Source organism: Cupressus sempervirens, chromosome 1 (genome assembly GCF_028749045.1).
Source record: "Cupressus sempervirens isolate cs-2001-9-10 chromosome 1, ASM2874904v1, whole genome shotgun sequence".
Lineage (NCBI taxonomy): Eukaryota > Viridiplantae > Streptophyta > Pinopsida > Cupressales > Cupressaceae > Cupressus > Cupressus sempervirens.
Genome location: NC_143118.1, coordinates 78,900,625 through 78,917,504, shown reverse-complemented (window position 1 = coordinate 78,917,504; position 16,880 = coordinate 78,900,625). Strand labels below are relative to the sequence as shown.

Genomic DNA, 16,880 nt, shown 5'->3' with positions numbered 1-16,880 from the left:
AAAAATTTCCCTATCATTTCTATTCGAATTTCAATAATTTTCCTTGCCTCTTATAGATTGTTATATGCATGGATGGTCATTAGCATAAATATGGTTTATGTTGTATTTTGTAGAGATACATTTTCAAGTGTTTTTTTTCCTCATTTTCACATGAAACTAAAAGTCCACACTTGCACGTCTCTAACCTTTTGCAAGGCACAAGCTCGTGCGGTCGAAACCCCTTGATTATAAATGTCCGTCATATAATAGATTGACACTAGCTGCTGTGGTGAAAAATGTTCTGAAAACCATTTGTCAAGAATGGGATTCGAACCCATGCCCTTTCGGACCAGTACCTGAAACTGGCGCCTTAGACCAACTCGGCCATCTTGACATATTGGTAATCGGTACAATTATACAGCTCAAATAATTTAAGTGGGTCCTCTATTGATGATCAGGATTGATTCTAGCCATGTAAAAGGTTTATGTTATGACGTCAGTCTTACACACTGAAGGTCCCCAGTTCGAACCTGGGCAGCACCACAGTTACGTTGCTCTTTACTTAAAACAGCAGTGTCAAATAAGTTGCATTTTGATTGTCAATTTGAATTTGAGTTTGAATTTCCCTGTTTTGGCTGATTCTCCTTACCAATTTATCCTTTGCACATCTGTTTTGTTTAATATTAAAATACACATTACACAAGTCAAACAAATATAACCGTTAGGAAGTTAAATTACATCTGCTTGAATAAGACGGCAACGTCTAAGTAAATAGCAAATTAAAATAGACATGTGATGAATATATGGCTGAAAAAGACATCAGTGGATATGGGGTAACATATATGCACTCCTTTCAAGTGTTAAATAGTGGAAGTCTTTTATACTTCCATCGAATAATGGTGCATACATGTTGCCCTGTAGACAGCACCAAAAAAGACCACAATGTTTAAATAGCAAACTAAAACGAACATTTGATAAATCTATTTACATTTCAGTTGGCTATTTAGCTACCATCAAAGAAGTCAACCCTTTATTTATCAAAGATAGAACAAACAATCTTCACATTATATATATATATATATTTCAATTGTAATATTTTATTTTCTATTATTTTTATTATCAATAAAATGATAAATTATATTTTAATTCTTCTTTCACCATCTTTATGCTGTTGATTGTTCTAGAATCATTAAATTGTATTTTATATTTTAATAAATATAATTAAATTTATTTATAGATTTTAAAATGTGATTCTAAGAAATGAAATCATAATAGAGCTTTGCAGTATTAAATGAAACATTTGTTTTGAGTACAACCTTTAATAAAATAATATAGATTGTAAGAGACCTCTAATTGTTTTCATTAAAATCTTAAAAACGTCTTTCAACATTGTATAATTGTTTTAAATTGAATCTATGCAGATTTGAACTTGAGACCTCTTAGATGAGAGACAATAGGACAATATAATTATTGTAGATCTTATTGGGATGTATCCATACAAGATGGTGTAACAAAATTAAGTACAGACAATAGAAGAATATCTTGACATAAAGAAAATGAAAATCAATGTCCACAGTTCAGTACATTGGATAATGTGTGAGATAATAGGAACTGTAATTTGAGAATTTATAATTGACACTTTGATTAATCGGCTACAATCATAAATAGTTTAGAATTGTAGAAAAGCTCTAGATATTTGTCTAGAGTAGTTCTACAATACCTTCAACTTGAATTACAAAGAAACACTTGTGAAACTCCTCTCTTTATTAGTCCGTTCGACCCCCACTATTATTTCTTTTATGACATATTTTTTTTAAAATTAAGGTTTTGAATGTTCCTATTTTTTAATTCTTTTACACCCTTTGACTTTCTTAATTCTTATCGACCCATACCAAATTTTTGGGGAAAATCATATTTTTGGAATTAAAAAAAGGCAAAAAAAAGCCAACAATAAAATAAGAGTGAAATAAATGTTTATCAGATATTATTAACGTTATCAAAAAGCTCCTAGGCAAGTTGTTATTCTTTATTGTTATTAAATATGCCAAATTTGTTGACTCGTGATGAATGTTGTTTAATGTCAATGACAAGAAAATTTGAAAAAATAGCTACACATGTATGGTTGACACCTCATCCGTGCAAGAGAAAGCAAATACATATAAACCTCTAACTGTATCTTATTCATAATATTGATATCAAACCCACTAATCAAACCATTGACAATATCTTTTGTATAATATTGATAACCCTTGACAATATATTTGTATAATATTATATTGTATAATATTGGTTACCTTGACAATGTGTTTTGTATAATGTTTGTACTAGTGTTTTAAAGTTAATTTTTTTAAAAAAAATTAATAATATTAATAATGTCAGATTATTTTCAAGATAAAATGATTTATTGATTTATTTTCATTTTAAGTTAATTTAAATATGAATTTCTAATCTTAAATATGCAAATTTATTTTGTAAGATAGATTTATTTATTTTATGATAAATCTAAAAATAATTTTGTAAATTTGTTTTTCCATTTCAAGTTAATTTAAAGATGAATTAATACTGATCATCTAAATTTTCTTCTTTAAATAGATTTAGTTTTTACTTTTATATTTTTATATATATTTTTTTCTTGAGCTTTCTTATCTTTTATTTTAAAAATAATATATCAATTAATATATATTATTCAACATTTAATCTCACAAATTAAAATTATAAAATAAAACATATTTTTTATGTTTGCATTTTTATATAATTAATTGATTCTTGCAACATATCTAAGCTATTTAATGTTTCTACTACATATTTCAAAAATTTTAACCCCACTAATCTCTTCATATCTGGTTGGAGAGGAATCGTCGCATATTCCAAGATGTTCGGCTTGGTGTTTTGCATCTTTGGTGGAAAATATCACATTCTCTTCAGGAAACTATTCTTGTGAAGTGTGAGCTTGATGGGGGTATGGATCCAGTTGATCTTGTTATCTGTAATCGCCTCAATTTTCATCTGCAGGATGGGGTTGCAGCTCATAGGTTTCCTTCTATGTCCAGGAAGCTTCACCATCAGAGGAAGGGTCGGGTTAACCGAGATGGGCACTAGACTCCTCCTCCTTGTGGAGTTCTGAAAATTAACACTGATGGTTCTTCCCGTGGGAATCCTGGTCCGGCTGGTATTGGCGGAGTGGCTCGTTGTAGTTCTGGGGATGTTAAATTTTTCTTCTCAATTCATAAGGGTGATTATACTAACAATCTCATGGAAGCTCAGGCTATTTTATATGCTGTGGAACAATGTTGCTTGCAGGGATGGAGTAAGATTATTTGTGAGTCTGATTCCCAGGTGGTGGTGAACATGCTTTCTTCACAAGAGCTTGAGGATGTTAGTTGGCAGCTGGCCACTGTTGTTAAGCAGATTCTTTTCTTCTCTTCCTCTTTTCAGTTCATTAGGTTCATGTATATTCCTCGTGAATGGAATAGAACTGCTAATTGTTTAGCCAAATGGGCTTCTAGTCATGATCCGGGTTGGAATATTAGGGATAGGGGGCAACTGTCCTTTGAGATGGTGCAAGAATTTGATGATCTTGTTGCTTAGGATCGAGCTCCTTGTTGAGCTCTCCTTGTTGTATTCCTTTCTGTCTTAATAAATTTTTACCCCTCTTTTTGCACATTTACATTGCTCTCATTTCTTCAAAAGACAAGGACTTTAGCTCACCAAGAGCTCTTGTTTGAAAATTGTTACCATCCTTCATATTGCAACTACTTTCTTTCAGAAGTAAGGACTATCAAGTTGAAACTAGTCAATATCTTTCTACAGCTAAAACTTTGCATAAAATTTAAAAATTAATGCTCAAATCATCTTTGAAGTAAGCATAAAATATTGACTTATTTGAGTTTATAATTTTGTTGACTTGACAACTTGGACTTTTTGGGGTCAATTGTTTGCACCCTCCTCCTTGTCAATAGTAACGTTACTAAGGTACCTATCTTATTTTTAAACACACTTACCTTGTGATTATGACTAACATCAATAAAAACTAATAATAATAATTAAAAAAAAAAAAAAAAAAAAAAAAAAAAAAAAAAAAAACTATTTAATAAAATCAACAATTATGAATAATTTGTAATAAACAAAAGCCACTCTCATAAATATGTATTGGTACACAAGCATTCACATGTAGTTATGTATGTCCCAAAATGATATTTAAAGTGAAAAATCTAAATAACTATAAATAAAAGCATGCAAAACTATTTGAATATCCCACATTCAACTGACTTGAAACACTTACAAAAAAACATTAATACCTTCCACAACATACCAACAATAAATGGAAGCTAGACTATTCAATGAATACAATGGAACACACGACAACAAATTACTATGAAAAATGCAAGAATCATATAGTATGAGACAAAAAAAACATCTAAATATTTTATAAGAAAATTTAACTGTGTGTGAACATGACTTCTAGATGGGAACCAAACAAGTAATACTTTTCAAACGGGCACCCCCTTAAGTACAAATTAGAGAGGAATAAACTAATGTAAACATGTGCAAAGACAAGTCTTGGTTACAAACCTTTATTAGGTTCTATGCTCAAGATCTCTTTTACAAATGAATTCCAATAGAATTTCATTTAGTAAAATAATCCCCTCCAAAAGAAAGAAACATGATTTTTTTAATAGGCGAGAAAAGAATGATTGCAAGCTTGATGAGTATGGATAAGACTTTAAGTGTGAATCATATACCTTGTTTGCATTAAGAATAATAAACCTCATGCACAAATTTGTTGTATTATTGAAAATAACTAAACCTTATTACTTAGAATTGCATTATTAATTTTGTAGACCTTTAATTAAATTTTTATTAAGAATTATTACATGATTAACTAAGCTATCCATCCTTAAACTAAAAAAATGAGGATGGGATAAGAATGTTGTTAGAGAAAAAGGTTACTTTCATTTCATTAATTAAATTACCTTTTCTCCCTTCTTAAGATTTCGCTTTATGCACTTTTTGCATTCTTTGTTTAATAGTTAATTAGTAACTATTAAATAGCTTTTACCTTTTAGGTTACCCTTTGTAGCTTTTTAGGTTACTCTTTTAACATTTTGATCTCCTTTTATAAGGATTGATCTCTTTGTAATTATATATCTTTTCTTTATTTGAGAATACAATCTACATGTTTTCAGAGCAAACCCTTGCCTCCCCTTGCCTCCTCTTTTCTTTTTCTTCTCTGTGATAAGTTTTCTACATGCAGGTATTTGAGGGCTTCATGGATTTGATTTGCGTATTTGCTCAAATCGTTCATGGTATCAAAGCCGAATCTATTGTAGCTTGTTTGATATTTGGAGAAAAAGGGAGAACAAGGGTTTGATAGATCAAATATGAAGTTTTTTAGGTATTTATTGTGAAAATAGGGGGGTCTCTAAAATTTGGAGCACTCTGAGGCTGAATGGACATCACGGTTGGATCCAGAAGGCGTCAAAACTCTTATTTCCATATAAAGTTCATCTGTTTTGGACAATGTTCATTTGGGAGGTAAAATATTTTTGCCTAACAGGGTCGTACAACCTCTACACACACCCTAATGCAATTTTTTAAAAAAAAATCACAAAAAAAAAAAAAATTTGATAGTTTTGAGCCACCGCAGTCAACTAACCACAACGACACTGTTGTCAACTAACCACTGTGACACCGCTGCGGTCACCACTTAGCGGCTTAGCTAGCAGCCCTACCGGGGGCTCCAGTCCACCACCTGCCTCGACTGCTTTGGAGTGGCACCTTTTAAAAAAAAAAGCTTTTGGTTATTATTATTATTTTTTATTTTAAAAAAATTAATGCATTTCTAGGGGCCCTATTGGTTTTTTCACTGTAACTTGAGCATACAGATGTCTTTTTTCAATCCGAAAGAAGCACCAGAAAACTAGTTTCAAAACGAAGATAGTGGTGCAGGAATTTTTTGGTTTTGATGTAGTTTGGTTTCTTATTTTGGTAGTCAAAGCTAGATGTGTAATTTTTCATTCTGGAGGGCGTATCTTGAGCACCCCATCTTCATTTTTTTAAAACGTTATATTTTTGGAAAGTTGGTTCAATCCTCTTTTCATAAATGTTGGTTTTTCTTCCAGATTCTATTCCATGCTCTTTGTATAATTTTTATTTATTTATTGCTCTATGGTGGATATCTTGGATATTTTAGGTCCGAGGATCATTTTTGTGGCATGAGATCTTGTTTTCTTGGTTGTACTATCTATTATATTAGCTCTTGCCCTTTCTGATAATTTTTTATATCATTTGTAAGCATGTTTATGCAAACACACCGAGATAAAGTGCCTCTCCTTGCATTTTCAAGATCTTTTTCATCATTGTGACTTATTATACTCGTACTACATTATAAAGTGCCATGGGGTGATAGTTGTTTGCCTTTTAGTGCCCTCTTCCTTTCTCAAGTGAGTGTCCTTGCATGACATTAGCCCCATGATGTGTCAATGACACATGCCTTTATAGGTGTCTGTACCTCTTCCTCACTCTTGATGTTCTTGGTTCCTTTAGTTTTGTAGGAGATATTAGCCCACTTTCTTAGTTGCCTGTCACCTCACCTTTGTCTACATTAGGGGAGGTCCTTCTATTGTTTCTCATGCTTCCTTGGTTCAATTGATCAACTTTTTAGGCTTTGGTGTTTCATGCCATCTATATTTTTGAGTTCAGTTGTTTTCTTTTGTTTGCCTCCTAATTCAATGCAGATTATCGTCTTCTCTACCTAGTTAGGATCTATTTTAGAGGATGTTCTATAGATTAGTAGTTTCTTTTTGACAAAGTTTGCAACTTCCTCATGCTTCATTGATGTTTATTCATGAGTGCTATTTGTTCCTATTTTCTAGAACATTCCTCTTGTTGGAGGCTTCTACAGTCCTTAACTAGGTTTTTAGCTATCTCTTTTTGGAGTAGAGTTTTCCCCACTAGGTTTTCTCTATTTCTCTATTTCATAGAGATTTGGTTGTGATTGGGTATCTTATCAGGTCTTGTTCTCGAGACCCAAGTTTGCTTTTAACATCACATTGCAATTTCCTTGCTCTTTCTGCATTGTTTGTAACTGCATTATTGCTCATCTTAAGGGGGGGTGTTAGAGAAAAAGATTAATTTAACTTCATTAATTAAACTACCTTTTCTCTCTTCTTAAGATTTCGCTAAATATGCACTTTTTGCATTCTCTATTTAATAATTAATTAGTGATTATTAAATAGCTTTTACCTTTTAGGTTACCCTTTTTGGGTTTCGATCTCCTTTTATAAGGATTGATCTCTTTGTAATTCTATATCTTTTCTTTATGTAAAAATATAATCTACATGTTTTCAGACCAAACCCTTGCCTCCTCTTGTCTTTTTCTTCTCTATGACAGGTTTTCTACATGCAATTATTCGAGGGCTTTATGGATTTGATTTGCATATTTGCTCAAATCCTTCAAATGTAATACTGAGCTAATTGTCAACAACCCCAACCTAATGTGAATTCGTAATTTCATGAGTAGTCTTGAGTGATAGTCCCTACGAGAATTCCATGATAGAAAACATAATACTCTTAAAGCACCCAAAATATTTGAAAATGTTGTATGCTAATGCACTTTTTTAGGATTAGTCAAAAAGAAAAAGAAAAAGATCATAAAACTTTGGTGATAAATGACCATGAACATACCATAGTATGCCATGTGCTCAAGCAACAACATACAAGTATAAGGTATTCTAGTAATTTATCCTTTATTTTTCTATGAGAAGTCAAATAGTGCCCAATCGATAACTTAGTCCTGAGGTTAGAATTATAACACATAATGGCTTACATAGGATGACAAGTTTAATATCTCTAACAATGAGATGAATGCTTAATTTGCTCTCTCTCTCTCTCTCTCTCTCTCTCTATATATATATATATATATATATATATATATATATATATATCTGTGTGTGTGTGTGGATTATCACGTTTAATCTCTATTCTCAAGACACATGCCTAGATCTATCCCCAATTTTATCTCACACAATACTAAAAATTATATTTCAATTCAGAAATCATGTTCTCCATGTTATCAAATATTAACATATCATCAAAAATAAAATACAATAATAAAGAAATGATCATCATCCATATTATAATAGATGGAATGATCTAATTTGGATCTTAGAAACATCAATCCTAACACATATATGTCAAAAATTTGGTGCAAAATCCAACAAGATTATTGTAGACCATGGAAGGATTTCATTAACTTATGTGTATTTTTTAAAAACCTTTTTTCAAGTCTTGACATTTTTGTGTTTCGATACTCTAGTGATTGAGTTGTTCTTTATACTTTAATCATTATGTTTTTTTTAGTTATAGACCTTACTCGATATGTGTATCTAGTTTTTTAACTGATAGTTGATGTGTTATGTGTTTTTTTTACATCTATTATTATGTGAAAATATTTATTATATCATGTGTTGTATTCTTCAAAAATAAATTGGTTGGTAAATAATTATTTTGTATTATTTATACTAAAGGTTTTATAATGTTATATAATAGAAAATCAAAAGAAACTAGTCACATAAACTATTTGCTACGGTCTACCATTTTCCTATACAAGATTTCACAAAATAAGTACATCCAATCATATCATTATTCACCAAGCTCCAACCCCTATCACTACCCACCCTATGAGAAACATGAGGCTATCTTCTATGACAAATGTCTACAAATAGCTTATCCCATGCCAAAGGTAAATACATGATATTACAAAACATCCTAGAGTTCATTACAAAATTGGCATATAGTCTATCATTTGGTACAAAACAAAATTTATTTATGCTAATTGAAAGAAGTATCATGAAATATTTAAAAGGAAATAAAATTTCAAACTTAAAGGATGAGAAAGCCACAATTCCTCAATGAATCATTCCAGCTCGACCTCTTCTATGTAGACATGAACAACACCAACTCTTCCCAATTGATGAGCATCTCATTCATGACCTCGTCTACATCCTTGAATTTGGCATTATCAAAACCCTGGCCTTGAGAGCCTTCCGTATTTGTGATGAAGACAACTTAGACCTTGAGCTCTCCCACCTTTGCCAAGTCTTTAGATGGAATGGCTATTCTCACAAGAAAATCTCTCAGGCTTTCAACCTTGTTAGTTCTTTCTCTCACTCCTCCTCCTCTCAGGCTTTCAACCTTGTTAGTTCTTTCTCTCACTCCTCCTCCCTCCCTTCCTCTTCTCCCTAAGACACCTCTTCGTTTATCTCACTTCCTTTCGTGGCTGGCATCTCCCACAAAATCGCCAAGATTCTAACCAAGAATGGTGTTCAAGTGGCTTTTAGACCATTGACCACTTTGAAGAATCGCATCCCCCTACTTAAAGATGCCAGGGATGTCTTCTTGGAATTTGGTGTCTATAAGGTTCGATGCTCCTGTGGCACTCCTTATATGGGCGAAACTAGTTGCTCTTTCCACACTAGGATCAAAGAACATGCTACCGACTTTAGGCATGAGTGGGTGGTCAAATCAGCCCTGGTAGAGCACTCCTCCACCACTAAGCATCATATCTGCTTAGAGAACACACAAATCGTGTTTAGGGAAGACAATTTCTTCAAGAGGAGACTCAAGGAGGCTATTGAAATCAATAATAACCCATCTAACCTCAATTGGGATGATAGTTGGAGGTTGAGCACCTCTTGGCAACCTCTGTTATCTTCCCTCCCTCCCCATCGCATCTTGGTCTTTCCTCCTAGCTCAAGTTTCCTTTTTTTTTTTTTTTTTTTTTTCCTTTTTTCCCTCTCTGCCCTTGTATCCTTCGTCTGGGCTGTGGCCTTTCTTTTGTCCAGTTTTCCCCTTCACCACTCCTCCCCCCCCAGCCCCTGCCTCACTCTCTCGTTACCCCTCACTCTTTCCTCTCCTGGTTTGTTATCGTCCCTGAATCCCCCCTTGCTCTCTCTCTTTCCCCCTCTCCCTCTCCCTCAGTTAACATTTTTTGGATTAGTATCTTATTATCTTTTTAAAAAAAATTTCTTTTGTTTTTCTACTCTCTCTTTTTCCTCTTCGCCTTCTTGTTTTGGTCTTCATTCCTTGTGTTCTTTTTCTTAATTCTTGTTCCCCCCACCGTTTTTACCCCTCTTTTTATTTATTTATTATTGTTTCTTTCTTTCTTTTTCCCCCCTTTTTACTTGCCGGGCTCCTTTTTTATCCTCTTTTGCCTCTTTTTTTCTTTTTCTTTTTCTTTTTATTTTTTGGCCCCTGATTGTTTTATTTAGTTTATTCCCTTTAGTGTATTTATTTATTTATTCTTATTCATTAGGTAACTTTTTATTTTTTATTTTTCCCTTCCTTTTATTTTTTTGGCTAGTTTTCACTCGCTATATATATATACTTTAATATATATATATATATATATATATATTCTTTCTCGCATATATATATATTTATTTTTATATACTTGTGCTTATCATTTTTCCTTTTCTTTTCATTTTTATTATCTTTTCCCTTTTTCTAGTTTTTAACTTTTATATTTATATGTGTGTGTGTGTGTTTATATATATATATATATATTCTTCCTTGTTATCTTTCCTTTTTCATATTTATTATTTTTATTCTTATTTATTTTTAGTTATTATTTCGTTGCTCCTTGCTCTATTTTTACTCTCTTCCTTATTATGGGAACATTTCCAATCCTTCGACCTTATTTGTTGACTGCCCCTTCTATTTTTCTGTTTCTTAGTTTTCTTTTCCCTTTGGATTTTTTGTCTTTCAATTTCTTCGTCAACTATGTCTCCTAATTCTCTGTGCCCATTCCATCACTCGAGCCTCTTTTTATCTCCCCTCTTGGATTTGTAGTCCATATTTTTGTTCTCCTTGACTCTCTGACATCCTGATGATGGATCATGTAGTATGATCCAAAACGTTGATGAAAAATAAATAATTTCTAACACAATCTTTCCCAGAAATCATATACAATCCTTGAATTTTCTATTCACCTCTGTTATCCCATCCCCCATCACTATTAGCCTCATGATTATTTATAATAATTTATTGGTTCACATCACATCAATAATATGTAGTTTTAAATTTGAGCCACTCATGTCCATTTCATTAGTCATGTCCATTTCATTCCTCTTTAGACTAGATTCCAATAGTACCTCCAAGTTGTGAGTGTAGTAAAAAATGAAGCACTCTACATTTTTTCGTTTCTCTCTATTCTCCAATGCATGCCACAAAGAAAAAGGAAGAACATGTAATGAGAAGCTGAGAACATGAACCCAGTGTTAAAAAAAGGCCAAAAGAGCATCCGCTTTTTGATGCCATTATAGTTTCACACAATGCTCAACAACTTTTCTCACGTCATCTTTTCCACCCAACTCAAGATCCCATACACAGAAATGGAAGATACACGCATATGTATGTACGTACGTACATACCTACCTACATACATAAATAAACACACACACACACACACACATTTTGCCAATATATGTTAGATCCCTAGAAGACCTTGGGGTTGGATGAAAGAGAGGAAATGAGGAAATTCCAGAGCTTAAAATCAAGCAATGATCAAGAAATTGGAAAACAAAATAGTAGAGAAAAGTGACTCAATTTAGGAACATATAAGTTAAATCTATTGTGGATGACTTAAACATCACACATTAAGCCTTGATTCTAAAGCTAAAAGTGTTAAATATTCAAAGTTGACTTATTTTTTCAAGCTTAATTTGACCAATCTATGCAGCTATGAAACAACTATAAACCAATTTCTTTTGACCTGTCTTGTCTTATAGTTACATTATTATCCCTTGGTATTTTATCAATAGTGCATTATGACAAATTGTAAACAGTAAATATTTCAACTAATTGAACTATATAATCACACTAAATTTAGGTATGTAAATAGCTACCACCAATAGTCCAAGTATATAGAATGGATTTTCTTTCATTGTAGAAGGAAAATGAAGGGTTGAAGATGGTCTAGACCCTTTGGCGACTGAATATGTATATATCATTGTTTATGTTCTAAAATTAGAGACAAGTGATTCATTTTGTGGCAACAAAATCTTTCACTAAAAATAATCTAAGATTGTCACATTCATTAATCATCAATGAGCATATATAAGGGCCGGTTTGGCCGCGGGCATAGGAATGGAGAATAGACATGTAATATTGGGAATATGAATGGCTATTTCAATAACAGCTATTTTTTGGAATGGGTATAAGCTCATTTTAGAGGCAAAATGAGAATATGTATTCCTATTCCCTATTCCAAGTGACGAACCAACCAGAAAATAGAAAACATATTCCAACTTTTCTATTCTTATTCCAGCAACCAAACGGACCTAACAATGAGCTTAGTACAATACACATTGAATATTATGTCAATTGTAGATCAAAGTTAGTTACAACATAGATTGTGGACAACTGAGGTATAATAGAAAAACAGAGCATTAATTTCGGCAATTGTGATTTTCACGTCGTTAAAACATCTTTCAAATCCAACCGTACTATGACTTCTTATGTACAAACGATGAATTTTCTAAGTGGTAAGTTTGTTTCCCGTCAACAAAGTACATGAAAATTTTAAAGGAAACCAGACTTACAAGGTCAAGATGGCCGAGTTGGTCTGTTTCAGGTCTTGACAGCACCAGTAGTTACTTTTAAAATGTTACATACGCAAGAGGAGTTCTAAATCTAAGCATTTTCATAGATTCTAATGGTGTAGCAGGTGTTCCAGAATACACATTCATACTAACAACTTCCCTAAAGAACTTTATTATTATTATTAGTTGCTGCGTAGCAAGAACTATTGCTTAGGCTTAAACTTAACAGTTGATTAATGTTTTTATCTGCTACCAATCACAATGCTTCGTTGTCCTCCATTAAGGTTCAATTTCAATTTTTTAATTCTTTAAGTGAACAAACTGATCTACACTTACGTTACCTATAGACTGTGCAAATCAATGCTTTCACAAGTTTGAAGGCAAGAGAAGAGGCAAAAAATCAAGGCAACAGTCTTGAGGTTAGCATTGTTGCAAAGGACCTTCATGGCTGGCATGTTTTTGGCATGAGTACCAAAGTCTTGGGCCTCTCGTTTCTATATTGGGAAGACAAAAATAACAATTGGTGATTAGGGATTCTAACAGATGGCACATGCGGAAGCACATACAAGGCACATACAAGGCACATGAACTGTTTGAGTGAGTGATTGCCTCTATGAAATGCGTAAAATTGATTTGTCAAATACGTTCTGAACCGTTTCACTGATTGGCTCCACGAGATGCACAAAATGGATTTGTCAAATATGTTTTCCAAACTCTCAAGAAAATGACATAGGAAGCGTGAATTCCATTTCCAAGTGAAGTCTAATTGTGTTGTATTCAAAGCAAACCTCTTAACTCAACAAAACCCTCTGATTTTGAAGGCCCTAAACCAACGCCATAGTGTATTCCACCATACTATTAGTGAAAATGTTGTACCAAATCCAATCCCCCACCCCAATCCCACACCAACCATAGAGACATACTCATCTATTTCGCTCCACACTAATTTCCTTGCATATGGTAGTGGTGGAGGAAGCAATGTAGAATTTATAGAGGGGCTCACAAGTAGAAACTAGTGGTTAAAGAGAACTAGACCAATAACTAATAAGGTTAGGCACACAAGTAGTATTAGCATTGATTCTAGGCTCCATTCAACTTGGTAGAAAGCTTTTGAACTATTACATACACAGGGTGAAATTTTTTCCCATCTATACTCCATGTCTCACAATGTACTAATAGTCGATTATTTCTATCGTTTGCACACTTTTTACAAATATGATTTATTGATGAATTCATTTGGCTTATGAATTAGTGATGACACAAATTCCTCAATCTTTGTCATTATTTTTAGATTGGTTCATTTAACTTAGGTACTGCCTAAAGTCTTTTCAATGCATATGTATTTGGTACTTCACATGACATTTGGCAATCATTTTTTTGTGGGCAAATCTTTTTGGGTAGTGGCTATGGGGCAACTTATATGCAACTGTAGCCAATGTTAAATAGTGGAAGTGTTATAAATTTTCATCGAGTAAAGGTGCATTCAAGTTGTGCCATTTATATTGCCATCTCTTTTTATCTAGATATCCCTTTTTTTTCCTCCCCTCCTATTTTTGAGGAGTTGTTCGACTAGTTGCATACTCAACCCCCATTTCCTATTGATTTTGTTTTTCCAAATGTGGCAAAATATATTTGGGAATCTATGTTTTCTATGGCTCCCCCTCCATCTTTATCATTTGATGATGTTGATATGGAAGTGGAAGATTTTTTAGATTCTTCTGATTAAATAGAAATAGAATGAACTTGGTCATTCTTTTTTATTGAAGTTTTTATATGGCTGGTCATGTGATATTTTTTGAATTGTGATACTTTTATTTAAGTTCAGATGTTATATATTCATGTTATAATGTAGCCCAAGTTTAGGGGGACTTCTATTTGGAAGACTATTTGTATATAATTTTGTTTAAAATATGTTGGAGTTTAACATATGCTAGATACACCTAATTTTTATGGGCTACTCTTGTACACTAAATAAGAAGTTAGATTGGGTTTGCATTGTTTTTTCTAAATGCCCCTACCTTGGTAATTGCTAGATTCAAGGGGCTTCACAGCAAATCATGACTTCTCTGTGATCTCACATGTTTTAATTTTATGGAACTCACTTATTTTTTTGAGATATTGTATTAAGCTTAGGGGTCTAGTTTGTTTTTATATCAGATGGCTTTTGTTAGTGTCATGGTTACAATTTGAATTCTGGATCAAAATCAATGAGGGCAGCTTTTATTCCCATTTTTGGCTTGGCTCTCTAATGTTCATTTTGTCATTAGATAATGACTAGATTAACATTTGTCTTCATATGATCATTGGATTCTTTTGTAAATCATAATGTAATCAACATGCATATTACATTATGTAGGTCGGGTATTAGGCAGTGATTTGGGGATGAATTTTGAATAGCTCCCCTCTTTTGGAGCTTTGATGTAATGAGCTAACTACACTAGGTTCTAGATTTCACAAGATTATTTCATGGGGGAGCCTATTAGTATAGTTAGCCAATATATTTCACAAAAACTAATTTTTATTATTCAAACCCACACCATAGTCTTCCTCTCTCCTCTTTACATTCCATTCTCTGATTTCTACATGAGATTGTATTGCTTAAATAATAGAATGACCTTTCACATCACCAAGATGGTTGACCTTCCATCTTCTAAAAACTGTCATGTTGCAAAATGTTGTCGGCAACATTTTTGACAACATAGCAACATTTTACACCTTTTTTTTCATTTTTGCATTTTATGCTACCACATGCCTACTTGGTACCTTAAATAGGTCCAAAGGCTCATAATGAACATTTTAACACTACATTTTACTCCATCTATGGCTTCTTCTTCATTTTACTCCAAAGGCTTATAATGAACATTTTAACACTATTGCTTCTTCCCCATCTTTTCCTAGGCTCCCAATACTGAAAATAACCAAAAAAACACATTAAAATTATCCCTTAGAAATGTAATATCTCATGATTAAGTCCTTAAATACCTAATGCCATGGCCTGGTCCACATGTGATCTTTTGGATATCAACATTGTAGGATCTAGATACAATGGAGATACAATCATCCCCTACTTCATAATCAACAATAATCAAAATTAGAAAATTATATTAGCAAATTAGAATGAATTATAGTTAGAATTAGAAAATTAGAATGAAGTATACACCTTTCCTAATTTATTAAGAACATTGTCACATAATATTTTTATAATTAGCATAGTTTGGACATCTTTTAAGTTAACAACCATATATTCAAGACCTTGTCAAGGCAGGTCTAAAATTGAATGGAAGGCCTTGTTAAGAGAGATCCAAAAAGAAACCAAGTATTCCTTATGATATGAATTAAATATCATAAATATGACAATTCGGGTTATACAAAATATTTTCTTTCTATAGATGACAAAGTAGTATGTAATTGAGACTTGGCAACCTATTCCAGTGTCACTGTTTCTTATTTGGACATTCTTGCCTCCTTGGAGATGAATTACATCTGTATTAATGCTCTGCTTAGGATCTCCAATCTTTAATCCCATGACTTGGATTTCTAAGGAGTAGATTAAAGAAAAGTGCATTTGTTGACTATTCCAAAATTGTAAATTTTCTACCACAACACTTGTGCATTTTATGATAGACACTACTTGAAACATGGCAAAAAAATATTAAATTTGTCAAAATTTTCTGTAAAAAACGATACTAGTATATTTAAGCAATAAAATAATGATATTTAGGAAACAACCTACAACGCAACTGTAAACTGTGAGCCTTTTATTTGAGAGAGCTTAAGTTCATGTGAACCATCACCAACTACTCCAAATTAAATAATATTGAAATTCCCTAAATGACCCTAATAATTTTTCTTCATCCTGTCGAATGCTTTTCAAGAAACCACAATATGCATTTGAAATATTTCCTTTCATAATCAACTTATTGATACCAATTTATCTTTCCCACATTAAAAAATATATAAAATGGGAAATTATTAGAGAGGTCCATCTATACACAAATTTGTGCACAATTAGAGCTTGCATACTTGATTGTATCCTTTAAGATACAATAATATCTTCTCATACATCAACAATGACTTGCAAGTGATAGGTAGATGGTTTTCAGCATTAGCATCATCATCTCTAGCTTCTCAACATCTATGTATCTTTGAAACATTCTTAAGGTTCCATGCACCTTAGTGGGCTCCAAACACCAATCCTAACAAACTGACCTAATGAGGGCTCTTCCTTGTACCCTTATCTTGGGGATTTTAAGAAAGAAATCAAAATCTTTCAAAACAACTACCAAAAGTAAAGGAGGA

General features: G+C 32.6%; 1 non-coding gene across 1 annotated transcript; it reads right to left on the bottom strand.

The window, feature by feature from the left end:
• Window positions 1–292: 292 nt before the first annotated feature.
• TRNAL-CAG (transfer RNA leucine (anticodon CAG)) lies at window positions 293–373 on the bottom strand. Its single transcript has one exon. It is a non-coding gene; the product is annotated as a tRNA-Leu (tRNA).
• Between the last annotated feature and the right edge of the window lie 16,507 nt (window positions 374–16,880).